Consider the following 15,555-nt stretch of genomic DNA (forward strand, 5'->3'; position numbering starts at 1 on the left):
CATCCATGGGACCTGACAACATCCCAGGCTGTGTTCTACACAAACTACAGAATGAACTGGAACCCCACCCAAGCACAATGTTCAATCATAGCCTCACCTCAGGCTTTGTGCCCATTAAATGGGCACAGCAACGGTTATCCCACTCCACAAAGGGGGAGCCACCACAGACCCCTGGAAACTACCACCCCATTAGCCTAATGAGCCTGGTCTGCAAGGCCACGGAACATATCATCATGGAACTTATAAAAAAAGATATTGGTAATCTCCAAACTCTGGACCCCACCCAGTTCAGTTTGTAAAAGGCAGATCATGTCTCCTAAACCTTTGAAGCAGTCACCAAACCATAGACGAGGGTAAGGTGGTTCACACAGCCTATCTAGATCTTGCCAAGGCTTTGACACCATCCCCCACTCTGGAATTATAGTAAGCTCACTAAACTAGGTATAAATCCCTTTGTCACAAGATGGGGTGCCAACTGGCTCACTGACAGAACCCACACTGTGAAAGTAGCAGACTCCAAATCCGACTTCAGACCAGAGACAAGTGTAGTACCACAGGGTTCAGTTCTGAGTCCTCTCCTGTTTGGTATCTACTTTTCTGAAGTACAGGCTAACACAGAAGGTCTTTGGCTAATGAAGTTCGCAGATGACTGCAAACTAGGAGCCACAGTCGAGTCCCCAAATGGATGTGGACATCCTACAGAAGGATCTCACTGAGACAGATGCCTGGTGTCAAAGCCATGGCCTCAAGCTCAATGCCAAAAAGTGCATTGTCATCCCCTTTGGTAAAAACTCTGTACCCATGAGCTACCACACAGGTGGTAGTCTACTTAACACTGAAAGTGTGATAAGAGACCTGGGGATACAGGTGGACAGTAGTCTCTCCTTTTCATAATCACATCGCCAACACTAGTAAGGAAATCCTTCTACATGGCTCACCTCATCACAAAAGGTTTCTCATCCAGGAAAAAAGAGGTCATTGTTCCCCCCTACTCGTCACTCATTAGACCCATTATAGAGTACAACACTCCTTTTGGTATGTACCTCACAAGACATCTACAACAACTGGAAAGGCCACAGAAGTGCCTTACAAAGAGGATTACTGGCCTCAAACAGATGCCCTACGCAGACCATCTCAAAAAACTCCAGCTTTACTCCGTCACATATCGCCTACTTAGAGGTGATCTCTGCCTAACATACAAAGCTATGTCAAACCCAGAGCTGTTGGACATGCTCCACTTAAAGAAATCCCAATCCCTCCGAGCTACACACTCTAGTGATCTTAACCTTGTCACCACAATAAACAGAACATGCTGGAGGGATAGATTCCTGTCCCAGAGACTTCCCATACTCTGGAACAGACTACCTATCTATATCAAATAAAGCTTCTCATTAGCACTCTTCAAGAAAAATCTTGATGATTAGATGGAAAATAGGAAATTCATCCTGGGATCACCTCTGTGGCTCTGCTTGACAGGGGCACAGGAAAATAATTTTCTTGAGTGGCGAAAGCCAGGGTACCTTTTTGGCTAGGCTTATATAGGCCCTAGGGCCAATAGCCTAGTACCTACCTATGAACTACATTGCAGTCAAAGGGATTTCAGTAAGTAATGCATATAGTCAGCTGCTGAGTTCCTGCAATTCAGACCACAGTCTATGAATGTCATAGCACATACACATCTTCTGCTATGGAACAGACAGCTTAGAACTGCTGATGATAGGTAACTTAACGAACAGCGGGATACCTTCCCATTACTTAGGTTATGCATGGGTATAGACTAAGCAAGCAAAAAACAAATCATACTGTAAAGTAGTAGGATAATGGAACTATAATAAATGCTTCTAATAATGAGAAGGAAGTATACTCTCATTCAAAACACTGCTGACTGACTCAGTAAATGGTGGCAATAAAACATTTAAATAATGTAAATATTGTTAAACATTGTGAGGTAGGATATCTTGAACTCAAAGTGCAAGTCTCACTAATAGAGATGTTGTAAATGTTATATTGTGTAAACATTACCAACCCAACTATGGCATGCAGGCTTTTGAACAAAAGCCTCACTGTACCACAGAAATTTATTAAATGCATGCTACCTGAAATTCATTTGCACTGCCTTATTTATCATACACATGGGTTGTTCAGCACATTTGTTTTTTCTCACTTCTGATGTACTCCTGGGCTGAGCCAGGAAATTATTCCATGTAATCAGTGATCTAACCTGGTAACAAATTAAAATAAAACAAGATAAATGGGGAAAACACAAGACAAACAGGCGATGGAAAATGTAACAATGCAATGAATCCAGAATGAGCAAATCTTCAGAAACAAGCAAACATCACATGGAATAAAACAAACACTCATGTTTCATGTTCCTTTGAAGTGGCCATTCTGATCATTACTAAGCAGAAGTGACCATAAGAATACCAGGCTGCTATAGAAGCACACAGTTGGCCCTGTACCATACTATCCATACTAAGTTAAGCTAATGAAATGGCTTGTCACATATTTGTTTCATTTCTCCCTTTTACATTATGACTGCCTACAGATGTGATACGCCAAAGTACGGTATTGTCATTACTCACGTTCTTTAGAACCAAATGCAGGAATAAAAGTTTCCATAGCATTGAGCATGCTTCCTCAGTGGCATATATTGTCTAAAATAATTTTCAGTGGTTTAAGAGCTGTTCTAAATTCAGGGTATTGCCATAGCCTGAGCATAAAATATTCTTATTTCCATCCTTTTAAGAAAAGTCAAAAGCTGCTAAGTCAAAAGACATCAAGATTACAAGAGGGTTGGATTACAGTGGAGGAATGAGCAACATGCATACCTTGCAATTAGGATATGATGGTTGAGAATTATTGTAGATGGAAGTTGGCTGATGTGTCTGTTTATGCTATATCATCTTGAATCTAAATAACCTCAGAGCGAGAGACTACACATTTGTTAACCTGTTGGGAGTGGGGGGGGGGAGTATGACCTTCTACATTATTACAAATCATATTCAAATTAAAATATAGTGCAGTTAGATGGCAGAACAGTTATGACGTGAAGAAAACATTGCATTGAAATATGTACCAGGTACATGAAGAGCCCAAGTAAGATTGTACACAAGCAATTCATTCCAAGTTTGGGGTGATTTTATTCTACACGGAGAAATGTTTTGGATATTTCTTCCATTGCTAGTACTCTGGAGCCATTTTGCACTCAGCAAAATGTAATCACCTTAACACTACTGGTTATGAGCAGCAAGTTAGTCATTGCTGCTATCTAGATATATAAATGTGACTCCTGTCATTACTGTGAAAGTGCACATAAAAATAGAGATGTGTCAGCTATAGGGTTATGAGCTCTCATGTAATAAATATGGTATTATAGTGTACAATCATGCCCAATTGGGCAATAAAAATGTTGTAAATGATTCTGTCTTGCACTTTGATATATATTCATGCCTGCCTACATCAGTGCTTTCAGCTACTTAAGCTTTAATCTTGCTAAGCAAACTGAAGTAATATTTTAGAAAGTCTCATTTGATTTGATATTTTTAGCATCTTGATTAAAATCACCATATTTTAAGTCATAGTATGAATTCACATACATTAATATAAAGGAAATCATTTCTATCATCATTGTGCAGTAGGCATTTTCTTCATGTTCTGTTGAAGTGAATGAAAATTATATGATCAGTTCTGGCCCTCCCTTAAATGTCACTCTTCCTCCTTGTGGAATATTATTCTGCATGCATTGTTCCCACAAATTCCATTTCCATAAAATGTTCTCCTTGTCATTTCTAATGATCCCACATGAGTTTTAGTTCTTTTACAATATTCAGCACATATGTTTGATAGTTTAGATTTTAGTTTCCATTTTCTAAATTTATATTTTGGCCACCAACAGCATTAAATTTAGTAAGGCTTTATTTTGTATAAATTATTCAGATCCTATATTCTACCTCAAATGAATATTTCCTTAGTTACTACCATTTATTCTAATGTTTCTGTCAAAGTACTCTGAAGGGAATTTTAAAATCCAACAACTCATATACCTAAAAACATGTTAACAATTTTCTCTCTTCCCCATTACATCTCCACCATTTGCTATCTGTGGAAAATTTTTCTGAAGTCCACTTGGGTTGTAAAAATAACTATACAAACATTTTCACATAAAAAACCCTACACCTTCAGAGTTTCGTTGCATACCTGGGAGCCCTACAGATTTCTTTCCATTGTCCGTTGGCAAAACAGAATAAAAATGCAAATTAGAAATCTGTTTTTAAACTTCCTCTGATTGATACAATCATGCAATACGTTACATGCTGCAGTAATTATCCCTTTAGCAGTATCCTCCGATCTAGCAACTCACCGATAAACTTTGCCAAACCTCTTCTTTCACTTAGTGCTCCACCATCCCTATCTTTTTGTCTGCTCTGTTATCAGTCTGTGGCACAAAAAGTGGTCTCTAACCCATAGTGCAATCTACTAATTAGCTTCTTCCCATTCAGCGACATTTCCATCATGAGTTATTTGCTCCTAATACCTTGTTTCCTATGCTAATTTTCTTGAGTAAAAGTACAGTCCCCTTTTTGCCTGTTTTCTATACTCATATTTAATTTCCCTATTGGTAAATTCTCCTTTCTCCATTCTCATTCTAGCTTAGTTCTTAAACTACTTTCTATGTATGACTATAATATTCTGTATGATTAATCTCCTTAAGGGCCTGCATCCAAAATGCTAGCCTTTTTCTCCAATTCGTCCCATTTCATTGTTATCCTTTTTCTGATTTGATTTACAGTACTCTGCTTATGCATATATACACTGACTGCATACCTTGTAGCTTTAATTTATCCATTCAAATTAGGTAATCCTGAGCCATGTTGGGTATGGGGAGAATCATCTTATCTGACTGAACACTTGCCCTTTTCCCTTCCAAAATAAATTCCTTCAATTTCTTATGCAATTGATGAAAATATGCATGACCTGTATAAAAGACTAAAGTAAAAAATACATTCACTGGTTGTATCTTACCACCCACAATTTCTTTATTCTTGTGCATTATCTTCTGTTCATTCTCTTCCCACATATACTTATCTGCCATTGAATAATTTTTAATCCAATCACCTAAACATTTTGTCTTAGTTATTTGCTGAAAAGCATTGAAACTCTCACAAAATGTTCCATGACACCAAAATGTCTTTCTGGATTTATTAAATAAAATATATCTACAAATAAGACTAAGTCATCCTTGATTACCACACTAGTTATACTCTTGAATCAATTTGGGAATCCCTCATTTTCTTTTCTAATGTTTTTAGATATAAAAGCAAAGAGGGGAAGATGACATCCCTGCCTGGTTCCTCTGTTGAAGCACAGCTTGCTTGAGAGGAAACCTTTGACCTCATTTCTTGTCTCTGAACCTTCATGTCCTTATTAGTAACACAATTATTCAATCATTAACAAATGCTACCATTGCCCTATTGAAAATCCCAGCTGTCTTCAAAGGCTTTTTCTGTATCAAAAGTCACCAACAGTGATGCTTTATTGCACTCTGCTTCCTTCTGCATAATTGTATTATTAATGTTATTGAATTATTATTAATGTTGTCTCATCTCCACCAAGCCACGTTGATCCATGTCCAACAATTTTGGTTACATCTTTGCCATTATCTTTGATAATATGTACAAAAATACTACATAATTATTTAAAATTGAAATGGATCTGTATGAAGTTAGAATTGAAGGGTGTTTACCCTCTTCTTTGCACCACCACCAGTGCTTTCTTCCAATGTGCTAGTACTTCCCTATTTTAAACTACAGTTGAACACCTTTTAGAATTTTTGTCACTCAGTTTCTTATTAACTTCCAAATTTCCACAGGAATGCCATTTGTGCATGGAAAATTTTCATGATGATGGTTATATTTAATTTCTTCCTATCACAGATATTACTTGATGACCCTTATCTTCTCCAATCTTGGTGTAACAAAGTCTTTCAAATATTTCCAATTGATTATTTTCTTTGTTATCCCCTTTATACTGCTTTATACAAATTTTCATAATATTTGTAAAATATCTCTAATAACTGTACAAGATCTTTGATTGTTTTCCTAATGAAAGACTCCCTAAGCTTGGGTGCGACAACTTTCTATTGCCCAACTCGTAAGATTCTTTTGCACTATAAAGCTGTTATCAAAAAGTAATTGCTTAACAAAGCCTTTCTAAACTCAAGCATAGTGTCCCAAACACTTTTAGTTCCCTTTAGCGCTCTGCAGTCCCTCCTACTTGTAGTCTGAAATGTGTCTTCTTATGCAATACTTAATTTGTTAACCCCACTAAATAATTCTTATTACTTCTTTCCCATATCTGTCTCAATCTGCCATGCTGTTTTGATGTCATCACATTAACTGCCTCTTCTGAATTATCTTCCCTAATTATTCGTTAATCATACCCCCCACCTATTCCTTAAATTACTCTCTAAAAACTAAGTAGGAAAGCACCAATGTCTCATTGTGTTATTACCTCATGTCTTTGTCTTGGATTTGCATGATCTTGTATAGTTACTGGATATCTTTAAAAGCTTTCAGTTAAGACCACATGATCCCATGAAATATGTTTATCCCGTCTAGCAGAGTTACTGTATAGTGGGGAAAATGTAAATGTGGAGTTCTGCCACTCTATTCCCATCTACCATAACAAATACTCTCATAGAGTTTCAAGTTGTGAGGCACTGTGCTAACACAAGGTGAGGATCAATCTCTTGAAGGTCTTAGTTCTATGGTGCAATGGTAGGACAAAGCTGTGACGGTAAATCAGATTACCTTATTCGATAGCTGTCGATTTATGCTTTTGTTGCAGGTTACCCTTGTGCATTGTGGAATTCAGAAACAGAAAGCCATTACTCCATACTTAAAGTAGCAGATTAAGTTGCAGTTGTCTGAACAGTCACTGTGAACTGCAAACACACTGTTCTTTTTAATTAATAAGTAAATAGAAATTGTACCATTGCTTGTACAGATAAAGTTGTCAAACCAACTTTTTTTTTTTTTTTTTTTTTTTTTTAAAGTGTGTTCCACTGCTAGGGGTTTGCAGGCATATAAGCTGTTTTTCCTGTTTGATGATCTACTTGTCACTCTACCTGGTAGTCCCTCCCACATACAGTGTACTGCATACACTGGTTCAGTGAGCTGTATACTCAAGAATACACTGAACTGGTCTACAGATGTGCCTTTGCATGCTGTTTAAATTGTGACACAAGGCCAGTTTTTAAGGTCTATTTGAACTGCATATTCTAGGCTTGGAAACTTTCTTGGGTTTCTTTTCCTCTCCATAAAGGTAACTGCTCAATTAATACTGGTTTGCATATGCACAGTCCGATTTATTCCTGCTACTGTGGGACTGATCATGTTTCTCTCCCCTTTATCCACCAATTCCCCCAACCACCACCTACATTCACAGCTGTGTACTGTCATAGCTACTCCCACTCCATACTCTATTTTCCTTGCCACAAAAATGCATAACCACTACTTTTATAACACTATTGTTTTTGACAACACATCATAGGTTCATAGAAGGTTACTAGGCTATTGGTCCTAGGGCCTTTATAAGCCTAGCCATGTTATATGCTTGTTCCCTTATTGACCAAGTTGTATGGTCTATATTTGCAGCATGAGTTTATGATCAGCACTGACTGCTCTTATCCAACAGGGACATAGGTAACACCCCAGGGTAAATTTATGGTCTCCAATCCAGCTGTCTAAGTTACACTTAAATAGGATCATTAAAGAGCTCTGTTTTATGTGAATTGGGAGTTTGTCCACAGGAGTGGCAATCTCAGGGAGACATATCTTTCTCTTCATCATGTCCTGTTAATGTCATAGGCTAGATTAAGATCCCTAGATTGAGTGAATGTTATCCTATTTAACCTGGGATGTACAGCATTTCCATTAGCACATAGTCCAATACTGCTCTGTAGGCTAGGCACTATTCGCCTCTCAGTAGCCTAAAAGATAAAGTACAGTGACAGGTCCTTCAGTCTGGGCATGCAGGCCATGTGTTGAAGGCCCTGAATTTTCTTGGTGAGAAACCTCCAAGATCCACTGCTGCAGGTGTCAGGTGAGGTACATAGAGAAGCGAGCATTGTACTCTATTAGTAGTCTGATGAGGGATGAGCACAAGGGAGTCATAGATACCGTAGCTCGGGATGCAATGCCCTTACCTACAAGACGTGTAACATAGACCTTCCTTACCACTGTGGACACATGGTGACTGAAGTTAAGGTTGCTATCAACCTGTGTTCCCAAATCTCTCACCACAAGTTTGAGCTAATGGGGTACTGTTAATATTGTAATTTGCAGGGACTTCCCCTTTGCCAAAAGGGATAATGCATTTTTTTGTGTTTAGTTTAAGTCCACGGATTTGGCATTAATCATTTGTCTGTGTAAGTCCTTTTTCTAGTATGTCAGCATCACTGGGTGGCACAATGATTGCACCCAGTTTGCAGTCATTAACAATCTTGGCAAGGCACAGGCCATCTATTTTTGCCTGAACTTCTGAGAAATAGATTAAAAACAAGATTAAAAACAGTAGGGGGTCTAGCACAGATCCTTGTGGTACACCATTTGGTAACTGGTCTGCTGGTAGAGGTGGAATCCCCAACTTTGATTGTATGCATTCTTTCAGTGAGCCAAATAGCTACCCATTTAGTGACATATGGGTTAATTCCCAGCTGGGTGAGTTTCTCAATGATGTCTGTGTGGAGGATTGTATCAAAAGTCTTGGTGAAGTCAAGATAGGCTGCATGTACTGTTCTGCCTTCATCCAGGGCTTTGGTGACATTCTCGAAGAAGTCCACCAGGTTTAATAAGCATGATCAACCTTAAAGCCAAATTGGGTCAGATCAAGAATCTGAAGGTCACCGGTGTCTTTGTTGAGGAAGTCCATGATAATTTTCTCCATGGCCTTGGCTTATGAGGCTGGTTTGGCTTATGGAACTATAGTTTCCAGGGTCGGTTGATCGATCCCCTTTGTGGAAGGGAATTACTGTTGCCGTTTTCCACTCTACTGGGAAAAAGCCAGTACTTAGACTGTGGTTGAAGGGGTGCCAAGTGGCTCTGCTAGGTCTTGTTTTAGACCATTTAGTAGGCAGCCAGGGATGTTAATTGGTCCTACAGAGGTTGTGTTTTTGGCCATGGAGAGTGCGGTTATGACCTGGTGTTTTGAGATACTATGTAGAGGACCGGTGACAGATATGCTTTGGAGTATGTCTGCTGGGGGGGGGGGTTGAAGTTTGCACCAAATCTGTCTGCTAGCAGGTTGGTGATGTCCTCAGGGTCAGCATGAATGCTACTGTCCACTACTAGTTTGGCATAAAGCTGGGCTTTCCATTTTAGATTTTTGACATGGCTAAAGAATGTCTTGTGATTATCCTTAGTTATGTATGCTAGTTTAGCTTCATAATTGGCTTTACAGGACTTCACAAGATATCTAATTTGCATGTTCAAGCTGTGGAGGGTGTCCTTCCTCTGTTGAGTCAGTTCCCTCTTATTCTTAGACATTAGTTTCTTCCTTTTGGTGTATAACTTGATGCCCACCATGGTCACTTGTTTGTTTGTGAAGACCGTGCTTTAATTCATTCAGGTGCAAGTAAGTCTATACATTTGTAGAGGTGTTTATACAGGGCATTTGTGTACACCTCTGTATAGAAGACACTGACAGTGATAGCTAGGGGTTTGAAATAATTTATGCCATTGCTTAGGAGGCTATAGTTTGCTTTTGAGAAATTTTTCATCCTTTTTGCTCTTGAGGGGGTGGTCAGGTATGATTGTTACTATGAACGAGACTGATTTATGATCAGACCTTACCAGGGAAGGCAAAACAGAAGGGGTAGTGCAGAGAGCCCCTATGTTGGTGTACTAAGTCTAGGACATTCAAGCCCCTTGTGGGGGTGCAGACCATCTGTTCCGCAGCATTTGTATTAAAGTCTAGAAACCTTAGGGCAAGCATGTTTGTTGCTCATATATGACTTCCAATCAACAGGATAGTTGAAGTCATCTATGACCAAAGTCTTTGGCTTTATAATGAGAGACTCAAGTAGGTTCAAGTAGACAGAATGGTTCTCATGGTTTATGGTGGAGACCTATGGCTAACAATAATATTAAAGGGAATTTTACCTATACTTAGTTGGACTTGGAGTAGCTCTAGGGAGTCATAGTGTTTGACCAGTCTTGAAGTGTCCATATTAAGATTACTATATAATAAATTAAATGATCTAAGAAAGAAACAAAACCCAGTGTCAGTAGCACTGACCATTTATGTTGTTTTTATTAATTTTCCTGTTTTACCTTTGATATTATTTGTAGTTTTATTAAAGACTAATCCAAGTAAAGTCAGTGGTTTGTGTGGTCTGCAAAACCTCTACAGTGTCTTGTTTGTGGATTACTATATAGCTTATCACTTCAGAACACTGCATTATCTACTGTTACATAAAAGATCTCTATCTCACTACCTGCAACACCATAAACCCAAGCTGCAGTCCTTGCTGTTCATAACTGTCACTCGTCTGGACAGGATAAAACAGGCAAATATGTGTGGGTTCTGTTCAAGCAGCTTTATTATGTACAAACACATTAGGATTGAGGTTTAGTTACTTAGATAAATGTATAAACAAACTGACTGTCACACTCATACATGCTTACTCTCTGGCTGCACTCTCAGAATGCTATGGAACACAGCACGCGCTTGTTATTTATATGCACATGCTGCTCTGGCTGTACTCTCAGAATGCTATGGAACACAGCACGCGCTTGTTATTTATATGCACATGCTGTCCTTGAAAATGCTTCTTAAAGGTACAACACACACTATGCTACATCCTTCCTCTTTGAGAAATGAGTCATGCATTACTGATGACATTAATTGACATGCGACTGATACAAAATAATTATTTGACATGCGATTATACAGAACTAAATAAATACAGACAATTATGTCCAGGTTGCTGTGCATTTCACACTAGGTCTGGAAATACAACCAAATCATGTGACATAGAAATTAAAACTAGTTCTAGCAACTGACACTGTCTCTACTAAATGTTCAACTGTAGGGACATCAGGAATGGAAGTAGAAGTTAAGACACATTCTGCAACAGGAACATTGCCTGGATTGCTCTGAGATCTAGAGTCTGTATTACAGGAATGATGCTGTGATATCGATTCTGATACAGGAAGATGATGTCTGCGATTTCTCCTGTAATCCACACCCTCAAATTCCATGAAGTAGGATCTCAGCTTGGCACATATACTGGTTACTTGACCAGCCCGGTCGAAATGTTTCACTGTTTGTATCCTCACCGTCTCTTCTTTCAATGTACAAAAAAACTGATTTATCATAGCTGAACTTCTGGAAAGAACACTTTTTGAATAGTTGGACTTTGATTGCTCTGTTGTTCTTAGCTTTAGACCTCAATAAACTGGAACTAATAGGCAAGGTTGTTCTGGTTTGCCTAGATAGAAGTCTCCGAGGAGGTGAGCCAAGTATATCATTGCGGGGTATGTTTCTGAGATTGAGTAAATTCAAAAAGACATCAGTATTATCACACTTTGACTTCTCTAGTAATTGCTTTGCCCCCTGTACTGCATGTTCAGCTAGTCCATTTGACTGTGGGTATTCTGGACGACTAGTAATATGTACAAATTCCCATTCTTTTGTAAATTTCTGAAACAACTGATGGTAAATTGGGTGCCATTGAGATAACTTTCTGTGGACTCCCATGGACTGAGACATTATATTTCAACTTGGTGATAGCAGTGGACATTAGGTTAGGTAGTAAATCAATCTCAAACCAATTCAAATAAGAGTCTACCAATACTAAGTAATATGGATTGTTCCACTCAAATATATCAGTGGCTACTGTTGACCAAGGTAGTTCAGGAACTTGACTTAGCTGAAGTGGTTCTTTTTGCAAATGCTATTTAGTACTACTGCATACTGAACAAGAAGAAAGTACTTTATCAATGTCTTTAGCTAGAGAAGGCCAAAATAATAGTCCGCTCACCCTTCTTTTTTAGATTTGGAACCTGTGTGACCACAATGCAAAATCTGGATATATTCACGTTGTAAGGAATCAGGATCAACAATCTTAGGACCTTTGAAAATAATGCCATCTTCCATCAACATCTCATCACTGGAAGGAAAATAAGTTTACACTTTAGGCGGTACACTAGATTGCTTCGATGGCTATCCAACATTAATGAAGTGGTTGAGCTTTTGCAAAACTGGATCAATCTCTGTATGAACTCTCAGCTCATCGAGTTTCATGGTAGAACAATTATGCACTTCAATGACATCAAAGTCAAAATTCTCTGCATTAAGCTGTTCCATTACATCTCTGGGCAATCTGGATAAGGTATCAGCCACATAAAGAAGTTTGCCTTTTGTATAGATCATTTTGAAGTTGTACTTTTGCAATTTGAGCATCATTCTTTTGTAATCTCAGTGGAGATGAATGCATAGGCTTCTTTAAAATAGTGACTAGAGGTTGATGATCAGTTTCAATTTGCCAATTTGGCTGTGGTATACGGAAGTCCTACTGCTTACCAATGAGAGTGGTGAGCATTGTACTGCCTGTCTGACACTAGAGAAGTGGTTTCCAGCTCTGAAATTGTAATTTTAGCCATTAATTGGCTGATTTCTATCCCTTTCAACTTTCTGGCTTAAAAATGTGCATATTTGCACATTTTTCGCATCCTGCAGCACTGCGGGGCTACTGTTAAACTATTCCAGGTGCCAGAAAGTGTGCTCTTCAAATTTTCCCTTAGAACTAGTTGGTTTCTCAGTAGTAGCACTAAAATCTGAACCCCTGTGACTAGCACTTGCTTCTAGAACCTGCTGGGAAGCATTAGGAAGCCTTAAACTGATACAAGCACTCAACTCTTCTTGTTAATAAGGAGAAATTAATTGTAGGCACTAAACAGCCTATAATTGCAAAGTACATTGCAAAGGTAAGGGAATACAGCTCTTGTACTTTACACAAAAGTACCTAAACAGGCATGTCCAAGGGTCAGCTTCCGGTGATTTCTCCTGTCCACTTTGTGAATCTGGGCATACTGGGGCAATGCAGCAACTGCCTCATGTACACAGACAACCCTCTCCTCCTACCACCCAACACTACAACCTGCAAGAGATGCACTTACATAGCCAAACTGGAAGCAAAGCTCTCTCCAGCCACGACTGTGCTAGACAGTCAAGAGGAAAAGGTTAACATCTACACTACACCTCAAGCAAAACATAGCCCTTCAAAACCCACACCATCAACACCCACACATAGCAACACTAAACCCACATATGCGGAGGCCCTTAACATTAACCTGCCCAAGCAACAAGGACCTCTGAAGCTGAAACGCAAACAAACACCAGTCACAACGAAAGTGACACATAGCTCACAACACCAGTGTGCCACCCAACAGCAGCCCCTAAGGCAAGACAACGTACCTAACACTTTAATCATAGGTGACTCTATAGTCAGGCACACTGATGTCCCACTCACCAGGCTGAACAAGGAGAAAATTACAGTCAGTTGCCTGTCAGGTGCCAGGATCCACCACATAACGCATGCACTCAAGTCACTCCACAAGTACAAATACGACTCTGTTATTGTCCATGTTGAAGTGAATGACTTGAGATGTACCTCCCTGGGCTACATGAAAAGAGACATGGAAGAGCTCTCAGATCATGTGGCCTAGGCAGGTATGACCCTAGCCCTGAGTAGCATCCTGCCATCACCCAGAATGATACCACAGTATAAGGACAAAATGATGGACTTCAACAACTGGCTAAACTTCTGGTGTCATTCAAAGGGGATCCAGTATCTGTCTGCCTGGGATGACATGATCGACAAACCATAATACTTTGCCAGAGATGGTCTGCACCTGTCATCCCTGGGATTCAGGTTACTGGCTAAAGCTCTTGCCACCCCTATAGTGCCTTTTTTAGGCAAGGTTCAAAGGACAAAACCACCACCATAACAGATTCAAGCATGCAAAATCTGAAGGTAATGCTACTCAATGCTAGAAGTCTAAACCTCAAAATGCACTTTCTTGAGGCACTCCAAAAAATGGAGAACATTGATATCTGTGCAGTAGCTGAGACCTGGTTCAAGGCTCCAGAGAGTACCCCTGCAATACCAGGCTACAATTCTTACCACACTTTTCAGCCACCAAACCAAGATTGAAACACTAAAGGTGGAGGAGTGTCCATATTCACCAAGGATATTCACACCTCCAGGCTAGTTGCCCAACACAATGCATCTGAAATTCTCCAGGTGTAAATAATACTAGGTAAGACTATGATCCAAATTGTAGCTTGGTACAGATCCTCCACCATGCTCCAAGATTCTCACTACACTTTTCTGAACATACTGGAAAGTATTAAGATACAACCAAGCACCCTAATACTGGGTGATTTCAACTACCCTGTCATTAACTGGGAAAACTACTCTGGTACCAACAACTCTTCCCAACGGTTCTTGGAACTCATAAATTCCAATGCCCAGGATCAACTAATCCATTGTCCCACCAAGGGCTCCACTATTCTAGACCTGGTCAACTCCGAAAAAAGAAAGCCAATCTGGTGGTCCCCTGCAATAAACAAACTATACAACAGAAGAAAGAAACTGTTGCAGAAAAGAGGAAAATCCCAGGATGCAAACAACTCCCTTACCAGCCTCAGTAAGAAGCTGAGATCCCTCATAAAATCCTCCAAAGCTAGTTACGAAAATAAAATTGCCAAAGATTCCAAAGACAACCACAAGGCATTCTATAGTTATGTCAAGAATCTAAATGGCAGTGCTCAGATATGCTCTGAGCTACAACACAATGGCATTAAATATACTGATCCCAAGGATATTACCAATATCCTGGCAGATTGATTTAGTGCGAACCTCACCCCCTAAAGGGCCAATCTCAATACCAAAAGATTGCCAAATTCCAGTAATCATGGCCACACAGGTAGAACCCGCACTCTCCAAAGCTAAAAATACAGCATCCATGGGACCAGATGATATCCTGGGCTGTGTACTACATGAACTACAAATGAACTGGCACCTCACCTAAGTGTCATGTTTAATCATAGCTTCACCTCAGGCTTCTTGCCCACTGAGTGAGACACAGCTACAGTTATCCCACTCCACAAGGGGGGGGGGGGAATCCACCTTGGATCCCTAGAACTACCATCCCATCTGTCTGATGAGCCTGATCTGCAAGGGCATGGAATGCATTTTCATTGAACTTATAAACAAAGACATTGGCAACCTTCAAACACTGGAACCCACCCAGTTTGGGTTCGTGAAGGGCCGATCTTGTCTCCTGAACCTGACTAACTTCTTCGAATCAGTCTCCAGAGCTGTGGACAAGGGTAAGGTAGACCACACAGCTCGCCAAGGCCTTCAACATCATTCCCCACTCTGGAATCATAGATAAACTTACTAAGATGGGGATAAATCCCTACATCACTTGATGGGTTGCCAACTGGCTTACTGACAGAACCCAGACTGTAAAAGTAGCCAAC

The sequence above is a fragment of the Protopterus annectens genome, chromosome 9.part0 (assembly GCF_019279795.1).
Source record: "Protopterus annectens isolate FY-2018-M chromosome 9.part0, PAN1.0, whole genome shotgun sequence".
Classification (NCBI taxonomy): domain Eukaryota; kingdom Metazoa; phylum Chordata; order Ceratodontiformes; family Protopteridae; genus Protopterus; species Protopterus annectens.